Source organism: Dasypus novemcinctus, chromosome 7 (genome assembly GCF_030445035.2).
Source record: "Dasypus novemcinctus isolate mDasNov1 chromosome 7, mDasNov1.1.hap2, whole genome shotgun sequence".
Taxonomy (NCBI): Eukaryota; Metazoa; Chordata; class Mammalia; order Cingulata; family Dasypodidae; genus Dasypus; species Dasypus novemcinctus.
Genome location: NC_080679.1, coordinates 16111047 through 16134159, shown reverse-complemented (window position 1 = coordinate 16134159; position 23113 = coordinate 16111047). Strand labels below are relative to the sequence as shown.

Sequence of the window (23113 nt, the reverse complement as noted above, 5' to 3'; positions counted from 1 at the left end):
CATAAAGTAAGTCGTATGTAACAGCCATTCATTGTTCCTTGCATAGACTGAAAGAAGGGTGTTTTCCTGTAAAGCAAGCTGTATCAACTTGAGCTAGTCTTGACTAGCACTGAATACATCACAGTACTTCACCCAATCCATTTAGTTCTGTAGGACTTGAATAAAGTACACCTGGTCCTCCGGTTTCTCTCTCCTTTTTCAGGGCCATTTGGTGTCAGCACCAGGGAATGAACCCTGGACCTCACATGTGGGAAGCTGGCACTCAACCACTGAGCCACATGGGCTCACCTGAGTTGAGTCCGCCCCTGTTTGTTTGTTTGTTTTCCTATCAAGAGAGGCACCCGTTTGAGCCACATCCATTCCCTGGTGTAAACTTTTGATTTGAGTTCAACAAAAGCCTTACCACTCCATCTGCGCCTGATGCCCTGTCTTGAATTTTGGAATCCGAGAGGAAGTTCTGCACATGTCAGTTCAGTTTAACCGTGAATCTTTTGCCTCCCTTGGGACCCAGCATCATGGAGCCTGACAGGACAGGCGTCAAACCAGTTCCATGTGCAGATTCCTGTGGTTTATGCCTGGTTCTTTTGGTGATGACTTCACCTCTGACAGAAGCTGTCCCTCTAAAGCAAACATGCAATAGAAGAAACATCTCGGCAATGGAGCAAGAGCCACTCCACACACCTAGCTGCAGACCCACACTGGCCCCATTCCTGGACCAGAGCAGAGCATCTCAGGTAGGCCAGGCCTCGGGAATCCGCATGTCAGATTTGTGCCTAGTGAGATGGATCCCTGCTTTTTCCTTCTGATGACCTTTGGGGTTTCCCTTCTGACTCACAGGCTCCTGTCTCCAAGTTCTGATGATCCATTCTGTACCAAGAAGAGGACTGTCTCCAAGTTCTGATGCTCCATTCTGTACCAAGAAGAGGAGGTTGCAACTTGCAGGACTTAGCTTTTTGAGCCAAGGCAGTTGAGGCTTCTTTGCCATCACCATGGAAACCCCTCCACCACAAGGCAGCAGGGCCAGTGTCTTAAGCAGATGAGCTTTTTAAAAAATATTTCCCCTCCCCCCTTGTCTTGTGCTCACTCTCTGCTTTCTGTGTCCATTTGCTGTGCATTCTTCTGTCTGCTTGTCTTCTCCTTAGGTGGCAGTGGGAACCAATCCTGGGACTTTCCACGAGTGGGAGAGAGGTGCTCAATCTCTTGCGCCATCTCAGCTTCCTGGTCTGCTGTGTCTCTCATTATCTCTCCTCACGTCTCCCTTTGTTGCGTCATCTTGCTGCACCAGCTCTCAGCGCTGGCCAACACTCCACCTGGTCCAGCTTGCCTTCACCAGGAGCCCCAGGAATTGAACCCTGGACGTCCCATATGGTAGATGGGAGCCCAATCGCTTGAGCCACATTGGCTTCCCCAGATGAGTCTTGAGATCATAAGTTCTAATAACACTAATTCATAAATGTGTAGTTTTTCTCCTATAGAACATGCAGTTCAAGTGTAGGCCTGGAGAGAACCACCTCTTGGATTAATCTAGGGTTGGGGTTTTGCCAGGCATGTGCAATAAAAAGATGAGTTGGGCTCTTTGTTTTGTACTCCTACTGTGAGGATAAAGACTATTCTCAGCAACCACATATCACACTGAGGGGCGACACGCAGTTGTTGTGAAAGATCCCAGAGGGACCCTGCAGAGGGACTTCAATCACATTAACGTAGAACCCAGTCTCCTTAGAAAGAAAAGGAAGAGGCTTTGGGTTGACAAACAGTGGGGAAATAGAAACTGGCTGCAGTGCACAATCTCTGTAGTCATAAACAGAACATGCCAAGAGTGTTACATTGGGCTTCTGTTAACAAGATGGTCTGTGTATGATCACTTCCCCGTTAATATCATTGTTCAGGAGAGTGGGTCTATATTTCAAATTCAAAATATCCATAAGGTTTGGATGAGACCACACATCACTTGTTCAGTATCTCAGGTCCTGAAAGATGAGTTAGTTCTTGAAAGAGATGACATTGAACTTATATCAAATTGAGCTGTTTTGATTCAATAACCTATGACAGTTAAAATCAAGGATATCCGAAAATTGGGGGATGTTACCTATGTCTGAGAAAGAGCTATTCAGCAAGTTGATTAATAAGATTTAAGAGTCGTCCAGTTATGGAAATAACAAGATTCCAGATGATTCCTAAGACTTGTCCATAATATTTTAAAGATGCAACAAAACTCATCTGTTGGGGGAAAAAAGATGAATTGGTTGATATTGGTAAGAGAATAACTGTCCATGGAATGAAAGATGAACAGGGAAAGAATAAAAAATCATTGAGGCAAAATTTGACAGATTAAGTGGACAGGAGCTCTTCTAATGATACTGAAAAACTGATAAAAACTGCTATCTGAATGGAGGTCCTAGCAGGATAGGAGTTGTCCAGAGAGAGATGTTTGGATTTGAGATTTTATAGTAATTCTTTAAGTGAGAAGTCCAGGGTCTGGCCTTGAGAATGGGTAGTTAAAATCCATGAAGATAACCTTTCCAGTGTGACCTCTCAAGACAAGAAGATCAAGAAACCTAAGGTTAGGGAAGCAGACTTGGCCCAGTGGATAGGGCGTCCGTCTACCACATGGGAGGTCCACGGTTCAAACCCCGGGCCTCCTTGACCCATGTGGAGCTGGCCCACATGCAGCGCTGATGCCTGCAAGGAGTGCTGTGCCATGCAGGGATGTCCCCGCGTAGGGGAGCCCCACACGCAAGGAGTGCGCCCAGTAAGGAGAGCCAACCAGCACGAAAGAAAGTGCAGCCTGCCCAAGAATGGTGCTGCACACATGGAGAGCTGACACAACAAGATGACACAACTAAAAGAAACACAGATTCCCATGCCGCTGACCACAACAGAAGCAGACAAAGAAGAACACGCAGGAAATGGACACAGAACAGACAACTGGGGCGGGGGAGGAGGGGAAGAGGAGAGAAATAAAATAAATCTTAAAAAAAAAAAAAAAGAAAGACTATGGTTAGGATGTTTGATGGGTTTTCCCACAAAGATGTCCAAGTCACATTCCTAAGTAGGATACTGACAATCGTCAGTGAATTGGGGGAGTTACCAAAAGTTAGTAGATAGCAATGGGAATTGAAAACAGAAATTTTTTATGAGGAATAAACTCTAGGAGGGACCATTGGGTAAAAAATGATCACCAACCCTCAATTATGTGCCGGGTGAGAACATGATCAATTTCCCTTTGAGAGGAAAAGAGGTTTTCTCTGGAGAATACAGACTTCTGTTAAAGCAAACAAGGAGGGAATATGAGTGGTGCACAGCTTAGGCATGTAGGCTGGGGATATCAACTGAAGAGAGTATGTCAGGGACTAGTGGTCAGGAATGGAAGGGTATAATGAATGAAGAAGGAAGAGGTTAGATCTGGAAGGAAACACTTGGAAAAGTAAGGAGATAAGAGTGGCAGGGAGGAGGAGACAGCCTGAGAAGTTTTCAACTTGGCCGGGGTCATGAGGTGTGGTGGTTATAACTGACCATGATATTCCCCAAAGGATGATTTCCAGCAGTGTGATGGAGGATACGGGTGCAGGAGAGCAGGAAAGAAAAGGGCCTTTCTTCTGAGAAGGAGTTGTTGTGGGCCAGGATTGATTGTTTCTCTTAAGGAGCACTAGTCCAAGTGCATAACACTCCTAGATCTGGCTAGCGGGACCTCTGCCCTGGGCCCTGTGCTTTAGGGGGCCCCATGTTGGTCTTCCTCTTTGAGGGAAAGGAATCTATGGCATTTACCCTCCAGCTTGTATTCCCCCTTCTAGACTCTGCTCCAAGCAGGAACTCAGGGATCTATGCCCAAACATCCCCAAACCCACTTACAGGTGGATGTACCTGGTCTACACCCAAAACTTGGCCTAGGGGCTGCTGTTTGCCGGGGGTGGAACTAATGTGTGGACAGAGCCTTGGTTTCCTAAACTGCTACTCTGTGGTGATAAATTCTATCTAGCAGGATTGTGATATGGAGTATAGGTAGTTTAGATCAGGTGCCTAGTGCTTGATACATCAGAGTAGCAATAGTATTTTTTCTCATTATATAAATATTTATTGAAAACCTAAATATAGATGCTCAATTTAAGGAGTTTATACGGTTCCTTACTATTTTGCAAGAGAATATGGATCATGACAATAAACTCATTGTTTTGGAAATTCTCTACTAGCTCCCAAAGGGTGAACATGTTCACCCCCGTCTACCCAGGGTCATTCTGTAGGTTGGGATTGGTGGTAAGAATGGGAGCAGGGGATTATATCAAGAAGGCAGTGGTTTGCTTCTGATTCTAGAAGTGTTTGAAAGTGACTTTTCCTAACTTTACTCCTATTTAGACACATTTGATCAGCATTAACAATAAAAAATTGAATCATGTCCATTTTAAGAATCCTTGGGTAATCTCTTGGATAAAAATGGAGAGTGATCTCTTGACTGGGTGTTCATTGGTGGATCCTGTAAAATAACCCTGTAACTAAATCTGACTACCTAAAATCCATATAACCTGAGAGATCTTAAAAGAAGAAATTCCCTCTTCCTAGGGCTGCCAGATAAAATATATGATCCCCAGTTTAATTTTTTGTCTTTTGTTTGCTTTCTTCCAGTTTAATTTTAATTTCAGATAAGCAACAGATAACTTTTTGGGACAGGCTTATGCTATATTTTGGACAGGCTTATGCTAAAATTTTCTTTTTGCTTATCTGAAATTCAAATTTAACGAGATGTCCTGTGTTTGCGGAATCTGGCAACCATACCTCTTCTTGTTTTTCACAAGAAATACAAAGAACACATAAACCAATATAAACATTTATTCATATAAGCGACTTTTAGGCTATGTCAACTATGCCTGCAGTAACATATGTGAGAATTCATTTTTACATGGCAGCTGTTAGGTGAATTGGACGGTTGTTCTTCCAGTGTAAATTTTGTGCTCAGTGATGAATTTTTTATGTTACCAAAGTTTTCACTCACATGAAGTGGAGTGACACAGGGACTGAGCCCTTAGCCACTTCTCAACAGAGCCCTCAGTACACACTGAAAGTACACTCAGTTCTTTCAGCCTGCCCCTCTTCACATACACTTCTGATTCCTAACTTTTCATACATGCATTCATTCATTCTTTTATTCATTTAGCAACTTCTGAGTATCTACAACATGCCTGCATTGTGCTTCATGCTGGGGTAAAGAGCAGTGAGTGTGAGAAGCAAGACTCCTGTCCTTATGGAGATTAATTCAAGTGAGGGGGGTGCTTCCCATCCACTATCCATCTTTACCTTGCCTGTTTTGTTTGGGACGTGGCCTTAATCTTTCTTGGTTTGGTTTTGGCTGTTTTCCATCCTTGGTTTTGTGCATTAGAACTCTTGGGGTGACCCCTGTACCATCCTGACAGGACCCTGTAATGAATCTCCTTGTTCACTCCGATGAGCAATCCTGCGTTATTTGGTCTGGCCTCACTTGGGAGGCAAGACCTAGATAGTATATATATGATGCAGAAAAACTCAACCATGCTGGACAATTAAAAATTTCCTATGGACTTCTATATAAAATACCTGTTTGAGATAGTTTGTTAAAAATACAATTTAAAACATTAAAATTATTTTTGCCAAGACTCCAAGAAAGGACAATATCTCCAAATATTAAAAGATTGAAAAATATATGGAAGATGTTTCCATCTACTTCGAAATGAAATTGTCACATCCATGATGAGACATTTTATGATATTAAATGGAATAAATACAAATAACATTTGTCTTCATCTTGTGAAAAGAAAGTCTTACTGAATGTGACATTTTTAAAGATTTATTTTATTTATTCTTTCCCCTGCCCCTGCCACTGTTGGAACTTGCTTTCTGCTTGTTGTGTGCTGCTTTTTTAGGAGTCACCGGGAACCAAACCTGGGATCTCCCACTTGGGAGGTAGGCACCCAATGGCTTGAGCCACCTCCACTTCCTGAATTTGACTTTGAACAGAGGTTTGTGGTTCAAATTATATGAAGATGGGAAGAGGACTTGGCCCAGTGGTTAGGGCGTCCATCTACCACATGGGAGGTCCACAGTTCAAACCCCGGGCCTCGTGTGCAGCTTGACCCGTGTGCAGCTGGCCCATGTGCAGTGCTGATGCGTGCAAGGAGTGCCCTGCCCTGCAGGGGTGTCCCCCACATAAGGGAGACCCACACGCAAGGAGTGTGCCCCATAAGGAGAGCCACCCAGCGGGAAAGGAAGTGCAGCCTGCCTAAGAATGGCACCACCCACATGGAGAGCTGACACAAGATAACGCAACAAAAAAAGAAAACACAGATTCCTGTGCCACTGCCAACAACAGAAGTGGACAAAGAAGAAGATGCAGCAAATAGACACAGAGAACAGAAAACTGGGGTGGGGGGTGGGGGGAAGGGGAGAGAAACCTTTAAAAAAGAAAAAAAAATTATATGAAGACATTAAGCAGTTATCTTTTTAAATTTGCTTTATTTTTTTCTTTATTCATTTTTTTAATATTACATTCAAAAAATATGAGGTCCCCATATACCTCCCACCCCCCTCACCCCTCTCCTCCCCTCATAGCAACATTCTCCTCCATCATCATGAGACATTCATTGCATTTGGTGAATACATCTCTGAGCATCATTGCATCTCATGGTCAATGTTCCACATCATAGCCCACACTCTCCCACGTTCCATTCAGTGGGCCATGGGAGGACATACGATGTCCAGTAATTGTCCCTGCAGCACCACCAAGGACAGCTCCAAGTCCCAAACATGCCTCCACATGTCATCTCTTCCTCCCATTCCCCACACCCAGCAGCCACCATGGCCACTTTCTCCACACCAATGCCACATTTTCTTCTATTACTAATCACAATAGTTCATGAATATCAGTAAGTCCACTCTAATCCATATTCTATTCCCCCATCCTGTGGACCTTGGATTGGTTGTGTCCACTCCACATCTATATCAAGAGGGGGCTTAGATTCCACATGGATGCTGGATGCAATCCTCCTGCTTTCAGTTGTAGGTACTTTTGTGGTGGTTGACGTTCTTCAACTCATTGTTTGCTGAGTGGGGTAAGTCCAATAAACCAGAGTGTAGGAGGTGAAGTCTGTTGAGGCTCAGGGCCTGGCTATCATACGGTCAGTCCAGAGATTCAGATCCCCTGGGTATATATTAAACCCCAGCACCAACTACAATTCTGGTAAAGTAACAGAAAAGGCTTGTGAAAAACGTTCACATCTGAGTCCAGCTCCATCACACAGAAACACAAACTCCAAGGAAGGGCCAACTGACATGGCACTGAACTCCATCTGCCATGACCATAGAACCTGTGGGTCTCTGTGGCCCTCAGAAGAACCAATACCCGAGGTTGTATCTACTTTATCTGTCTCTGGGACTCTGCTGAGGTGTGCATAAGGGTGACCCCTCTGGTAACCTCCCAGCTCTTTTTTGGAGACTCATAGCCATATAAACTCATCTGTCCTTTCCATTTCCCCCTTGATTCAGGTCAAAAAGCATATTTAACTCCTGTTATTATGTAGACTGAGATATTCTGGTCCGAGTTGAACCTTTTATTCAAGGTCCTTTTCTAGTCACATCATCAGCTGGTACTTGGTAGTAATCCCTCGGTGCCAGGGAGGCTCATCCCCAGGAGTCATGTTCCACACTGGGGGGAAGGCAACGCATTTACATGCTGAGTTTGGCTTTGAGACTGGCCACATTTGAGCTACACGGAGGCTCTCAGGAGGTAACTCTTAGGCACACTGCAGCTCTAGGCCTTGTTCTTATTTCAGGTGCACAGGCTCACAAGCATAGTCATTAGTATCAAGGGCTTGTTGGACCTTCATTCTTTTTTGGTCTTTGCCATTGCACTTGGGGGATTGTTGCTGTTCCTTTAGGGACTGTGATAGAGCTCCCCTGGCTAGGATCTTAGCATTCCCTCAGTTGTTGTTTTTAATTGTTTCCACTATGAAAATATCCAAACATTTTTATGTACCCTGGATATATGCCCTGGAGAACTCCCTGCCAACCATGTGTCCCCTGTCAATAACATCCCACACCAGTATTCCTCCGCTGCCATTGTTGAACCTCTCTGTGATCCAAAACTTCCTGAAAAGTGAAGCCCAATATATTGCCAGGTTCCCTTAATAGTAAAATGGAATATAGAAATGAGTTTAAAGGTTAGATATAGAATACATATTAATTTGGAAAAATTCTATTTTTTCTAATTATTAAGCTTATCTTCACAAGAGTTTTAGACCACAGTACTTCACATATACAATATAGAGTACTCCCACATATCCAACATAAAACCTTTTCCCTTCCACAGCAATAATCTTTTTACATATTCATACTGTATTTACTGAAACTGATGTACAGATATTGAGACAATAGCTTTCAAACAAGGTAACATTTGTGTTTACATTGTGGTTTATATTTTAGACTATACAATTTTATAAATTTTTAGTTATCTTATGTTTTATATTATGATTTACATTTTAGCCAATCAGCCCCTATATATTTTTGGTGTAATTTTACATGTCTTATATCCATCCTAGCATATTCTTGTGAAACACTTCTATTGCCCGCACAGTTACATTGGTTCTATCTATTCAATACCTCTTTCTCCCTCCCCTTAGGGCCCACAGTGACATTCAATCTTCATTGCTTGAAGGGCCATGTTCAGAGATAGTTGCAACAGTGTTGAGGGCTTGACATGCTCAACTGCCCTAATGCCCTGGGAGCCACCATTTCTCTTGAGAGATACAGTTCCCTCTATTTGATGGCATCAGTCCTCCCCAGGATGTGGGTATACCTTCACTCTCATTATATGGGTCTCTATCCAATGATATAACCCACTATGGCAAAATGAGCATTCACATATTCCCTAGGAGTCTGTCCTGCGTCAGACTATCTCCTTTAAGCATCTTAAAGAGGTAATTTTCCTTATTATATTTTTGAAAAAGTTTTCTCAATAATATACTCTCAACCACATAACTGACAATCTCCTATGTTTGTATGTTGCCCCACCCTCTCCCCAATTTCTTGGGCAATATTACCCATCCTCTCATCCCTAGCCCCCCTCGAGCCCGCAAAGCCCCACCCAAAGGTAACCCTATGCACCCATTTTATCCCTTCCTTGTACATATACTTAACTCCAGTTTATCATAGATTTCACCCATGTAGGTGTCAGCTTACATCCTTCCTTTACCCCCTGATTTCCTGTAAGCCTATCATCCAGTCTCTAGCTCTCTGAGGCAGCTTGGTTTACTTATATCATTGAGGTCATGTAGTATTTGTCCTTCAATGCCTGGGTTGCTTCACTCAACATAATGTTCTCAAGATTCATCCATGTTATCACATGTGCTTGTAGTGTATTTCTTAAAGCTGAGTAGTATTCCATTGTATGTATATACCACATTTTATCCATTCATCTGTTGATGGGCATTTGGATTGATTCCAACTTTCAGCAGTAGTGAACAATGCTGCTATGAACATTGGTGTGCATATATTGGTTTGTGTCCTTGTTTTCAGTTCTACTGGGTATATACCCAGCAGTGGAATTTTAAGCAGTTTTCAAAGGCTACTGGACATTGAATTGCTTATCATTGGAAAAAGTCATGTCACCTGTGTACAAATGAAGAACTTAACAGATGACTGCATGTCATGTTTGTTAAGAAATTATTTAGGAATCTAAATTTATTTGGCACTTTTTGGTGACTATCTAAGAGTGTGGATAGACCTTTTAACATCTCTTTCTTATGTCTTCCTTTTATGTCACTATGGAAAGAATTTAATTTCCTAAATATCAATTCATAGAAAATTATCCAAATTGCAAGACAAGAATGTTATGCTTATATATCAGCTTTTAAACATGTCTCTCTAACTTGGGATAACATAATGTGTAGTATATTTTTTTGTGCTTTCAACTGGATGGACCAATTCTTAATAACTCAACAATAAAAAAACATAAGGTGAGCATATGCTGCTCAATGGTTGAATGCCTGCTTCCCATGTACAAGGTCTTGGGTTCAATCCCTAGAACTGCCTTAAAAAAAAAAAAAAAAAGACACATAACCCAATTGAAAATGGGCAAAAGATTTGAATAGATCTTTCTCCAAAGACATTATGTAAATGGCCAATAAATACATGAATAGATATTAAATGTTACTAGCCATTAGGGAAGATGAATAACAAGTGTTGGTGAGGATGTGGAGCAATTGGAACTTTCATACATTACTGGTGGAAACATAAAATGGTAAACTTTTTTGGAAAATGGTTAGAAGTTCCTCAAAAAGTTAAGCATAGAGTTCCCATAGAAAATGTTGACCTAGAAATTCCACTGCTAAGTATATACTCATGAGAAATGAAACATAGGTCTACTCAAAAACTTGCACACAAATATTCATAGCAGTATTATTCACAATAGCCCCAAGTGGAAACAGCCCAAATGTCCATCAACTGGTAAAAGGTTAAACAAAATGTGGTATAACCATACAATGGAGTATTATTCAGCTTAAAACAGAAATAAAGTGCTGAGACATGCTACAAAATGGATGAATCTTGGAAATGTTAAGTGAGAAAAGCCAGACAAAAAAGACCACATATTGTATGATATCATTTATATGAAATATCTACAACAGACAAATGCATAGAGACAGAAAGTAGATTAGTGATTGCCCGGGACTGGCAGAGGCAAGAATGGGGAATGACTGGTAATGGGTGCAGGGTTCCTTTTGGGGGGCCATAAAAATGTTATGAATTAGGTAGAGGTGATGGTTGCCCAACTTTGAATATACTAAAAACCACTGAATTGCATACTTTATGGTATGTGAACTATACATTAAAAAATGAAAAGAAGAATGGTACACATGGATTATTCAGATACTTACTCTTCCTAGTGGACTGTGGAAACTTCAGTAGAGTTCCTTTACCTCCTTTCCCAGTGATGTCCTCCCTGATAGTGTTTCCACTGCTTCCTTTCTTGGATGCCTTGAACCATCAGCCTCTTAACAAATACACAATTGCTCAAGTGATGTTGTGATGGGCAGGACCTGGTCAGCTTACTTCTAACTGATCATATTCTTGCATTTTGTTGATAATAATTCTAGAGTTTCATAGGAAATTATGATAACATGGATCAAAGAACCAAATGAGATGATTCTGCAATTGAAGATCGACTACTTTTACCATATCAGGGGCATTCGTTTTCTGGGACTGCCACAATAAAGCACCATAAGCTGAGTGACCTAAAACAACTGCAATTAATTTTCTCACTGATCTGGAGGCTAGAATTCTGAAATCAAGGTTTTGGCAGGGCCATTCTCCTGAAGGTTCTAGGGAAGACTCCTTCCTGTCCTCTTTCTGGTTTGCTGGCTGCCTACAGCCCTTGGCGTTCCTCAACTTGTAGCTGCATTACTCCAATTCCTGCCTCTGTCTCCACATGACTGTCTTCCCCTGTGTGTCTCCAACTCTTCTTATGAGCACACCATAATTGGATTTAGGACATAGCCTACTCCAGTGTGCAACTTGATTACATCCACAAGGACCCTATTTCCAAATAAGCTCGCTGTCACAGGTACTGGGGATTAAGACTTCAACATACCTTTTTGGGGGACACAGGTAATCCTCTCCATCAGGTACGAGTTGAGGCAGCCTGGGAGAAGGAAGATACCAGTGGCAGTGGGGAAATCAAATGGTGGAATAGCTGGGAAATCATACTGTCTTCCTAGTTATCAACATGGGTTTCATTTTCAAGCTTTTTGCTTGTTCAGTCTTAATTTCTTTCAGGTCTGGTCTAATTTTTAAGAGTAAGATTTGGGTCTATATGCTTATGTTAATTGAAAAATTCTAGTATTATCTGCTTAATGTCTCATCATAAAAATAAATTTGACTGAAATTGCTTTATATATCAGTTGTATACATTAAGTTAATAAAAACGATATCTTTGATCCAGATCAAATAAAATTCTTTCTGCCCTCTCTAGACAAATTGGTAATTCCCTTTGTATGCATATATCCTGGGGATACTTTTTATTTGAAATGAATCATTCTGTATTATCACTGTACTCACTGAATAATTTTAGAGCTGGAAGGGACCCTTGGGAAAGTCTGATGGTAAAAATAGTAAAAGTGGCAGAAAGCTGCATAGTCTTGCGGACAAAATGAGGATGTAACATTCCTCTATTCCCATTCAATGCTCTTTCCAAGGTACAAGTCCTACAATAAGGAAAAAGGCAAATAGTGACTTCATTAGACTTTATTTTAATCCTTTCAGTGACCTGTTTTGTACTCTAATGCACTTCGTGCATCTCTCACGTCCTCCTGACCAAGCCTAGCCCATCAATCTTATATCACCCAGGGTCTTTTCTGACCCCAAGTACAAAGACTTCTTAGAGCTGCCAATGGTAATTATAGCTTCCCACACAGTTTTATGAACAATTACAGAGCTGATCTTTTCTGGATAAAAGGACTCAGCCCCACCATCCCCACCGCATATCCAGTGGGTCCCATGGAATATTTGGTAAAGATTTGGGTCCTATATGCTGGCTTCTAGTGGGTTAGCAATGTTTCCCAGGCATCTGTTTGGTGTTTGATGATCTGGTCAATGGCTCTTAGTTTCTAATTCTTTATTCTGCTCTGTGACATGATACCAGCAATAATTCAAAGGGAAAAAAACATCCACTAACATCCTCTTTGATAATAGTGAAAAGCCACTTTGAAGACCTTGGGCCCCAGTCAACAGGTGTATCTCTTTTTTCTTGTCTTGGTTCTGCTGGCAAAAGTCTGGTGGTTGAACAGAGCAAAAGAGCTGCCCTCGGGTCCAGTACGGCTACACAGCAATTCAGACTGGGCACAGTATGGATATCTGCAGGTGTAGGCAGGTGGGAGGCAGCTGACTGCTCTGCGTGGTCAGTCTCTCTGGAGGCTAAGATACCAGCCTATTTGCAAACCTATTGTAGTAGCTTTATGGAGAGTGTTATGATGTAGCCACATAGATTACATTCTAGGTACTTTATTATCAAGCTTTCTTTTTATCATCTATTTGGGCTGGTTTTGCTGGCTTATTTGGGGTACCTTAGTTTTGTTTATATCTAATTATAATTTTTTGTAACATGCCATGAAAACAACAACAACAAAACTCTGGATGAATTGGTGAATCATTATTGTGATGTCTTCTTTAAGAGTATCAGCTTGAACTTACAGGATGGATTGTAAAAAGGAATATTGTTTTCAAGATAACTTTATTCTTGGAGTTTCCATCACCTGCTCTGGTGACCTCCCCTGAACCCTGGCAGAACTCAGAGGTCAGTTGATCATTTCTTAAGAAAATCTATTTATTTTATTTTCAATGAAATTCATTGTATTGCAATTATGGAAATTTCCTTTCTCTACTGCTTACGTAGTTTGCCATTTAAAAAAATATTTTAGTCATAATATCTTAGGAAGATGCAATTGTATTCGGCTTTGCTCCTTTGTTTTGTGAGTGTTCTATAAAAACTGTCTTTGGCCAGAAGCTCATGACATGGCTGAATTAACTAGCAAGAAGGGAAGTTTTAGGTCTTCTGTGTCTTACTCACATGTCTTACATAAGATGCTATTCAATACCCATCATAACAGGCCTTGTAAATGGCTATAAATGGCTCCTTGATGAAGTGACCACCTGGTGTCATCCTGTGGAAAGAGGTTAAAGTCATTCATTCATCAAATATTAATCAAGAAAAAAAATTGTATGCCAGGAGGATTGTGGGAAGATGGCATCAGACTAACAGGCAGAGCTCAGTGCTCTTACAAAAACAATGGAGAAAGAGCTAAAAGCTGCCCGAGGACCTGCTTTGGAGGTCAGCAGACCAGGACAGTGCTATACAACTCCCAGGAGGGTGAGGGACAGAGACATGCAGAACCAGAAGTAACAAAGGTGAATTACCAAACCCCTGTAGGAAGAACTTCCCTCCTCCACCCCGAAGATATTAAGCTGGGGTAAAACTCCTGACTTAACTGCAGCCAAATGAGAAGGGAACAGACATCTTCCTACAGAAATTGCTGTTTCAAGGGAAAAGGGAAAGGGAGTCAGGGGGCTTTTCTTCAGTGAATTTGGTTAACAGAGCCTGATTTGAATCTCGCTCTAGATATTCAACACAGGAACACAGGAAAGCCAAGACTGAAACACCTCTGTGGAAAGATGCACTGATGAGTGCCATCTGCTGGCCAATCTAGAAATTGCATGGACAAAACTTTTGGTTCTCCCTATATCCTAACCCCCACTAGTGAGTCCTGGCCCAATTTTGATAAGTTAAGCTCAGAAGTTTTAATGACTTGTAATGAGTTGAACCAAATATCAAAGAAGAATTGTGAGGGAAAAAAAAAAGGCAAGAAAGAGAAATTGGCCATCAGAGTATAGTCACTAACATATTCATGCCTAGATATCAGCAAAAAATTACAAGCCATATTAGGAAACAGGAAAGGATGGCCCAGCCAAAGGAACAAACCAAATATCCTGAAGAGATATAGGATTTAAGACAATGAATCAGTGATGATGACATAACTCTCCTAAATGACTTCAAAAAATTTAAAGAAAATATGAATAAAGAAAGGATATTAAGAAGACACTGGGAGAGCATAAAGAACAATTTGAAAGCCTGCAAATAGAATTAAAGACACAGTGGATGAAAATAAAAATACATTAGAGGCACATAATAGCAGATTTGAATTGCTCTAAGACAGAATTAATGATTTTGAAGACAGGATATCTGAACTGGAGAACATAAAGAGAAGAGAATGGAAAAAATGAAACAGAGTCCCAGGGAATTGAATGACAATGCAAAACACACAAACATTTGCATTATATGTGTCCCAGAAGGAGAAGAGAATGGAAAAGGGGAAGAAAGAATATCTGAGAAAATAATGACCCCAAATTTCCCAACCCTTATGAAAGACATATGTATCAATGTCCAAGAAGGACAACTTACCCCAAACAATAAATCCAAATAGACCTACCCCATACCCCTAGATACCTTCTGTTCAGAATGAAAATATCAGAGATAAAGAGAGAATTCTGAAAGCAGCAAGGGAAAAGCTAAGCATCACATACAAGGAAAACTTGATAAGAGTAAGTGTTGACCTCTCATCAGAAACCATGTAGACAAGAAGAAAGTGGTATGATCTATTTTAAGGCAATAAAAGAGAAAAACTGTTGGCCAAGAATTCTGAATCTGTCCTTCAAATATAAGGGTGAATTCAAAGTCTTCACAGGCAAACAAAAAAATGATAGAATATGCTACCAAAAGACCAGAATTACAAGAGATAATAAAGGGAGTGCTGCAATATGAAAAGAAAAAACAAGGGCAAGAAATTTGAAGAAGTGTGTAGAAATGAAGATTATTAGGAAGGGTAAACTAAAAGTTAAGAAGACTGACAACAGAAGGACAAAATGGATGAAGTAAGTAGTGCCTTTACTGTAATAACACCAAATGTTAATGGCTTGAACTACCCAGTCAAAAGACATAGACTGATAGAATGGCTAAAAAAATATGAGCCATCTATATGCTGTCTACAAGAGACACAACCAGGTGAAAAGTGAAAGGTTGGAAAAAGATATTCCATGCAAATAGAAACCAAAAAGAGCTGCAGTAGCAGTATTAAGATGAGGCAAAATAGATTTCAAATGCAAAACTTATAAGGGATGAAGAAGATCATTACATATAATAAAAGAGTCAATTCACCAAGAAGAAGTAACTATACAAAATATTTATGCATCTAACCTGAGTCCCTCAAGATACACGAGGCACACACTTGCAAAACATAAGGGAGAAATAGTTTTCTCTACAATAATATTTGGAGACTTCAATATACCACCCTCAGTATTGGATAGAACATCTGGGCAGAGGATAAATAAAGAAACAGAACTTGAATAATATGAGAAATACATTTGCCCAAAGAGACATCTACAGAGCATTGCACCCCAAAGCAGCAGGCTATACATTATTTTCATGCACTCATGGATCCTTCTCCAAGATAGACCATATGTTGGGTCACAAGACAAGTCTCAACAGATTTAAAAAGATTGAAATTATACAAAACACTTTCTTTGATCACAATGGAACAAAGCTGGAAATCATTAATAGATGGAAAAAGGGAAAATTCATAAATATATGGAGCCTAAACAACACACTCTTAAATAATCAGTGGGTCACTGGAGAAATTGCAAGAGAATTCAGCAAATACTTTGAGAGGAATGGAAATGAGAACACAACTTACCAAAACATGTGGGACACTTCAAAGGCAGTGCTGAGAGGGAAATTTATAGCCCTCAATGTTTACTTTAAAAAAGAAGAAAGAGGGAAGGGGACTTGACTCAATGGATAGGGTGTCTGCCTACCACGTAGGAGGTCACTGGTTCAAACCCTGGGCCTCCTTGATCCATGTGGAGCTGGCCCATGTGCATTGCTGATGCGTGCAAGGAGTGCCCTGCCACACAGGGGTGTCCCCTTTGTAGGGGACCCCCATGCTCAAGGAGTGTGCCCCGTAAGGAGAGCTGCCCAGTGCGAAAGAATGTGCAGCCTGCCCAAGAATGGCGCCACACACAGAGAGAGCTGACACATCAAGATGACACATAAAAAGAAACATAGATTCCCGGTGCGGCTGGTAAGGATAGAAGTGGTCACAGAAGAACACACAGTAAATGGGGGGGGGGGGGAGCGGGGGGCAGGGGGAAAGAGAAATAAATAAAACAAATCTTAAAAAAAAAAAAAAAGAGCTAAATTGAAGATACAACTGTACACCTGGAGGAACTAGAAAAAAGAACAGCAAGCTAATCTGAAACCAAGCCAAAATAAAGAAACAGTAAAGATTAGAGCAGAAATAAAGGAAATCGAGAACAAAAAGCAATAGAATCAACAAAACAAAAATTTGGTTCTTTGAGAAGAGCAACAAAATTGACAAACCCTTAGCTGGATTGGCAAATAAGAAAAGAGAAGACACAAACAAAATCAGAAAGGGGGGGCATTACCTCTGATCTTGCAGAAATAAGAGAGATCATAAGGATACTATAAACAACCGTATGTCAAAAAAATAGACAATGTAGAGGAGATGGACAAATTCCTAGAAACACAGGAGCCACCTACCCTGATCCTGGAAGAAATAGAAGATCTCAACAAACCAATCACAAATGAAGAGATTGAAACAGTCATCAAAACCTCCCACAGATTTTTCTTTGGGAACAAATGGCTTCACAGTGGAATTTTACCAATCATTCAAAGACAATCTAATTCCAATCTTGCTCAAGCTCTTCCAAAAAGTTGATCAGGAAAGCACACTACCAAACTCATTCTATGAAGCCAACATCACCCTAATGCCAAAACCAGGTAAAGATACTCCAAAAAAAAAAAAAAAAGAAATTTACAAATCTCTCCAATGAATATAGATGCAAAAATCCTCAGCAAAATACTTACAAACAGAATCCAAAAGCACATTAAAAGAATCTCACACCATAATCAAGTGGGTTTTATCCCACATTTGCAAGGGTGGTTCAACACAAAAAAAAACAATCTAATAAACCACCTTAATAAATTGAAGAAGAAAAATAAGATGACCCTTTTGATTAATGCAGAAAAGGCATTTGACAAAATACAGCACCTTTTCTTGATAGGAGGTCGTTAATGTGGGAGAAGTAAGGTGAGGGGGTTGCGGGATATATGAGAACCTCATATTTTTTTAATGTAACATTTTTTGTGATCTATGTATCTTCAAAAAAATAAAATAAAATAAAATGAAATGAAAAACAAAACAAAACAAAACAACCAAAAGGTAGGACTAGAAGGAAGCTTTCTCAATAAGGTACAGTGTGGTGAAAGACTGAAAGCGGATGCTCACTGACCCCACCATTGTTTTTCAATATTGTACTAGAAGTTCTATCTAGAGCAATTAGGCTAGATAAAGAAATAAAAGGCACTCAAATAGGAAAGGAAGAAGTAAAACTTGCACTATTTGCTGGTGATATGATCCTGTATCTAGAATTTCCTCTAGAAAATTCACAACAAAGCTACTAAAACTAATACACAAGTTCAGCAAAGCGGCGGGATACAAGATTAAGATGCAAAAATCAAATAGCATTTCTGTATACTACTGATGTGCAATCAGTAAAAAAAATCTGTTTGTAGTAGCAACTAAAACATATCAAATATTTAGGAATAAACTTAATCAGGACATAAAGGACCTGTATTGAGAAAACTATAAAACAATAAGGACCAACCAACAAGCTATATCAATTGTATGCAAATAACATAACATAAGGGCTACTTTAGATTAGGTGCTCAGGAAAGATCACTCTGGGGAGGTGAGAGTTAATTTTAGACCAGAAAGTAAGTGGAATGAATTGGGCAAAGATTTGTTTGTAGAGGGAATAACTAGGGCTACGGTTCTAAGACAAGCATGAGCTTTATGTGTTTGAGAAAAGGAAGAAGGCAACAGTGGCTGGTGAGTGAAGTAGGCAGGGGTCAGATCATATAGGGAAAGAGTAAGGGATTTCAATAAATCTAGAGTGAAGGGAAGCTACCAGTGGGTTGTGAGCATGGGTGTGATATGGTCCAAAGCCCTGCTGTTGTGTGGAAAATGGAATTTAATGGTAATAAGAGTAAAGCATGGAGAGCAGTGGATTACATGAGTAGTTGAGAGAAGAGATAGTGTCTGGTACCAGGGGTTGATGATACTAGAGAAAGAAGTGGGTGCTTGTAAAAAAGGAAAAGGAATTTCCCAAGCACACAGGGTGATGGTAGGACAAGCCAGACAGAGACATGAGTATGGGAAAATTGTAATCAATTCCTCCTGGTCAGAGCTAAGAGGGAGGGAGTGGAGTGGCCAGAGAGAAGGCAAAGAGATCAATTTTCTAACTCAACCTAGATGCCAGGTTAACCTTGCTTTTTTTTTTTTAAAGATTTATTTATTTATTTCTCTCCCCTCCCCCGGCCCCAGTTGTCTGTTCTCTGTGTCTATTTGCTGCGTGTTCTTCTTTGTCCGCTTCTGTTATTGTCAGCAGCATGGGAATCTGTGTTTCTTTTGGTTGCGTCGTCTTGTTGTGTCAGCTCTCCATGTGTGCGGCACCATTTCTGGGCAGGCTGCACTTTCTTTCGCTCTGGGCGGCTCTCCTTATGGGGCACACTCCTTGCACATGGGGCTCCCCTGCGTGGGGACACCTCTGCATGGCAGGGCACTCCTTGCACACATGAGCACTGCATGTGGGCCAGCTCCACACGGGTCAAGGAGGCCTGGGGTTTGAACTGCGGGCCTCACATGTGGTAGATGGATGCCCTAACCACTGGGCCAAGTCCACTTCCTGCCATTTATTTTTAATTTTTTTAAAATGTATTTTTTTTAGATAATTGCAGATTCATGTGCAGTTGTAAGAAATAATACAGAAAGATCCCATTTACTCTTCAGCCAGTTTACCCAATGATAACATCATGCATAGCTATAGCACAATATAGCAACCAGGAAATTGACATTCCACTAACTGTATTCAGATTTCACCAGTTTTACATGTACTTATCTCTGTGTACATTTAGTTCTAGGCAATTCTATCACTTGTGGAGATTTGGCATGACCACCACCATGGTCAAGCTACAGATCCATTCCAACACAAGAACTCCTCATGCCACCTTTTTATGATCATACCACCCTCCCTCCCCTTCTCCATAACCCCTGGCAACCACTAATCTGTTTTCTCTATAATTTTGTCATTTTCAAAATGTTATATAAATGAAATCACATGATATTAACTTTTGGGGATTGTCTTTTTTTGAGTCAGCTTAATACCCATGAAATCTATCCAGATTGTTAAATGTATCAATAGTTGATTCCTTTTTATTGCTGAGTAATATTCTGTGGTATGAATGTACCACAGTTTGTTTGCTCACCTGTTGAAGGATAGCTGGACTGATTGCAGTTTTTGGCTTTTATGAGTGAAGTTTCTATAAGAATTCATGTACATGTACAGGTATTTGTGTGAATATGTATTTTCATTTCTCCAGGATAAATGCCAAGAAGTGAAATCACTGGGTCATATGGGAAGTACATGTTTAATTTTGTAAGAAACTGCCAGACATTTTTCTAAAGTACTGTACCATTTTACATTTTCACTAAAAAGGTACAAGTGATTCAATTTCTTAAGATCCTTGCTAGTATTTGATATTGTCACTATTTTTTTATTTTAACCATTCTGATAGGTGGGTAGTGATATCCCATTGTGACTTTAATTTGTATTATATTTCCCTATACTTAAGTTTGTTCCTCGATATTTGATTCTTTTAGTCACTATTGTAAATGGAACTTTTTTCCTGACTTCCTCCTCAGATTGCTCATTAGTGGTATATAGAAACACTTCTGATTTTTGCATTTTAATCTTGTATCCTGCCACTTTGCTGAACTCATCTATTAGTTCTAGGAGCTTTGTTGTGGATTTTTCAGGATTTCCTAGATATAGGATCATATCATTAGTGAACAGCAAAAGTTATTCCTTTCCTTTTTGGGGTCTCTTATTTCTTTATCCAGTCTAACTGCTCTAGTTAGAACTTCTAGCACAGTATTGAATAACAGTGATGACAGTGGGCATCCTTGCCTCTTTCCTGATCTCAGTGGAAAAGCTTTCAATCTTTTGCCATCGAGTACAATGCTAGCTGTACGTTTTTCATATATGCACTTTACCATATTGAGAAAGCTTCCTTCTATTCCTATCTTTTGGAGTGTTTTTATCAAGTAAAGGTGCTCAATTTTGTCAAATACATTTTCTGCATCAAGCGAAAGGGTCATATGACTTTTCTTCTTCAATTTATCAATGTGGTTTATTACACTAATAGATTTTCTTCTGTTGAAACACCCTTATATACCTGGGATAAAACCCAGTTGATCATGGTGTATAATTCTTTTTATGAACTCTCTTATTTCTGCAGGGTTGGTAGTAATGTCCCCCCTCTCATGTCTGAATTTATTTATTTGCATCTTCTCTTATTTTTCTTTGTCAATCTAGCTAAGAGTTTGTCAATTTTGTTGATCAAAGTACCAACTTTTGGTTTTGTTGATTCTATTGTTTTTGTTGTTGTTGTTCTCAATTTCTTTTATATCTGCTCTATTCTTTACTATTTCTTTCCTTCAGCTTGGTTTGGGATTAGTTTATTGTTCTTTTTCTAGTTCCTCTGGCTATACAGTTAAATCTTCAATTTTTGCTCTTTTTTTTTTAATGTAAGCATTGAGGGCTATAGATTTCCCTCTCAGCACTGCCTCTGTGGTTTTGATATATTTTGTTCTCATTTTCATTCATCTCAAGATATTTGCTGAATTCTCTTGCAATTTCTACTTTAACCCACTGATTATTTAAGAGTATATTGTCTAATCTCCATATTTTTTCCCCATCCATTATTGATTCCCAACTTCATTCCATTATGATTAGAGAAAGTGTTTTGTATAATTTCAGTCTTTTTAAATTTATTGAGAATTGTCTTGTGACCCAACATATGATCTATTTGGAGAAGGATCCATGAGCACTTGAAAAGAAAGTATATCCTGATATTTTGGAGTGCAATGCTCTATAGGTGTCTGTTAGGTCTAGTTCATTTATCTTATTATTCAAGTTCTTCATTTCTTTATTTATCCTCTGTTCTATCCAATACTGAGAGTGGTGTATTGCAGTCTCCAACTATTATTGTGGAGGCAACTATTTCTCACTTAGGTTTTGCCACTGTGTGCCTCATGTATCCTGGGGCACTCAGGTTATGTGCATATATATTTATTATAGCTATTCTTGGTTAATTGCCCCTTTTATTAATATATAATGACCATCATCCTTTATAACAGTTTGCATTTAAAATCTATTTTGTCTGATACTAGTATCACTACTCCAGCTCTTTTTTGGTTACTATTTGCATGTAATATCTTTTTTTTCCCTCACAAATAAGACATTTTATTTGTCACTTTTTATGGGCTGAATTTTAAACAGATTCTTGGACTGGTGGCTCATATCCACTAGCTCATTCAACTTTAGCACCTGTCTCATTTCCAGTTGGTTTTCCAGAACTACTGCCTTCACCGTGAAGCTCCATGAGTTTTCCCAATTCAAACTTAGTCTTCAGCGTCTTTACTATTCTAACAAACACATCATGGAGAGGATAGATAGATTGGCAAGCCTTTTCTATGTCTTTACCAATGCTATCTGGAATCAATTTATTGACCACTTCTTTCAAGTCATTTGTCTGATTTCCATCATCTTCTTCCAGATTTGGTGGACCTGTTGATGCTGGGCATATGGGGTCTTCTGAATTTGATTGTTGCATTTTTTAGTAAAACCAACACAGAATAGATGAAGCAAATAACCATCGGTATTTTGACATCAACATGTGCTTCAATCATAGTCTGCCATTTTTTGACCATGGAGCACATTTTGGCATGGGTAAGATCCATGGCATGGACATTGGTTGGGCAGTTTTTGCCCTCCACATCCTCAGTAAAGTGCTTGAATTTTCTAAATTCAATTTCATCATTCTGTAGATCAGCAAAGCTCACTTCGAAAACACAACCCTTAAGGCCATCAGTTGCAATTTGGGTTCTTTGAGTCCTTGTAACTAGTGTTTTCCCAATATTTCTTATATTGAACATTGCTGGTGCTTTCACATCATACCAATCTTTCTTAGAAAATGAATCGACCACTTTCTTCTTTGTTCCCTTTTTGCCATCTTTTGTAAGGCACTTGCTCTTGTCAACTGCCATGGTGCTGCTCAGAGAGCCAAAAGACTGTAATATCTTTTTTGAGCCTTTTACTTCCTACCTGGTTGTGTCCTTACATCTGAGGTGGGTCTCTTGTATACAACATATAGATGGCTCATATTTTTAAAAATCCATTCTATCAATCTTTGCCATTTGATTTGGTAGTTTAAGCCATTAACATTCAATGTTATTATTGTAAAGGCATTACTTACTTCATCCATTTTGTCCTTTGGCTTTACATTGTCATCTTTCTATTGTCTATCTTTTTACCCTTTAAGTTACCCTTATTAATAATCTTCATTTCTACACTCTTCTCCAAGTCTCTTGTCCTTGGATTTTCCTTTCAGACTGCAGCACTCCTT

The 23113-nt window shown here is 39.8% G+C and overlaps 1 long non-coding RNA gene and 1 pseudogene across 1 annotated transcript; one reads left to right on the top strand and one right to left on the bottom strand.

Moving 5' to 3' along the window:
- The first annotated feature begins 511 nt into the window (after positions 1-511).
- Positions 512-1561, top strand: LOC131279120 (uncharacterized). Its single transcript, XR_009186453.2, has 2 exons — positions 512-734; positions 838-1561. It is a non-coding gene; the product is annotated as an uncharacterized lncRNA (long non-coding RNA).
- Positions 1562-21979: 20418 nt separating this feature from the next.
- Positions 21980-22754, bottom strand: LOC101426663 (small ribosomal subunit protein eS1-like; annotated as a pseudogene).
- Positions 22755-23113: the final 359 nt, after the last annotated feature.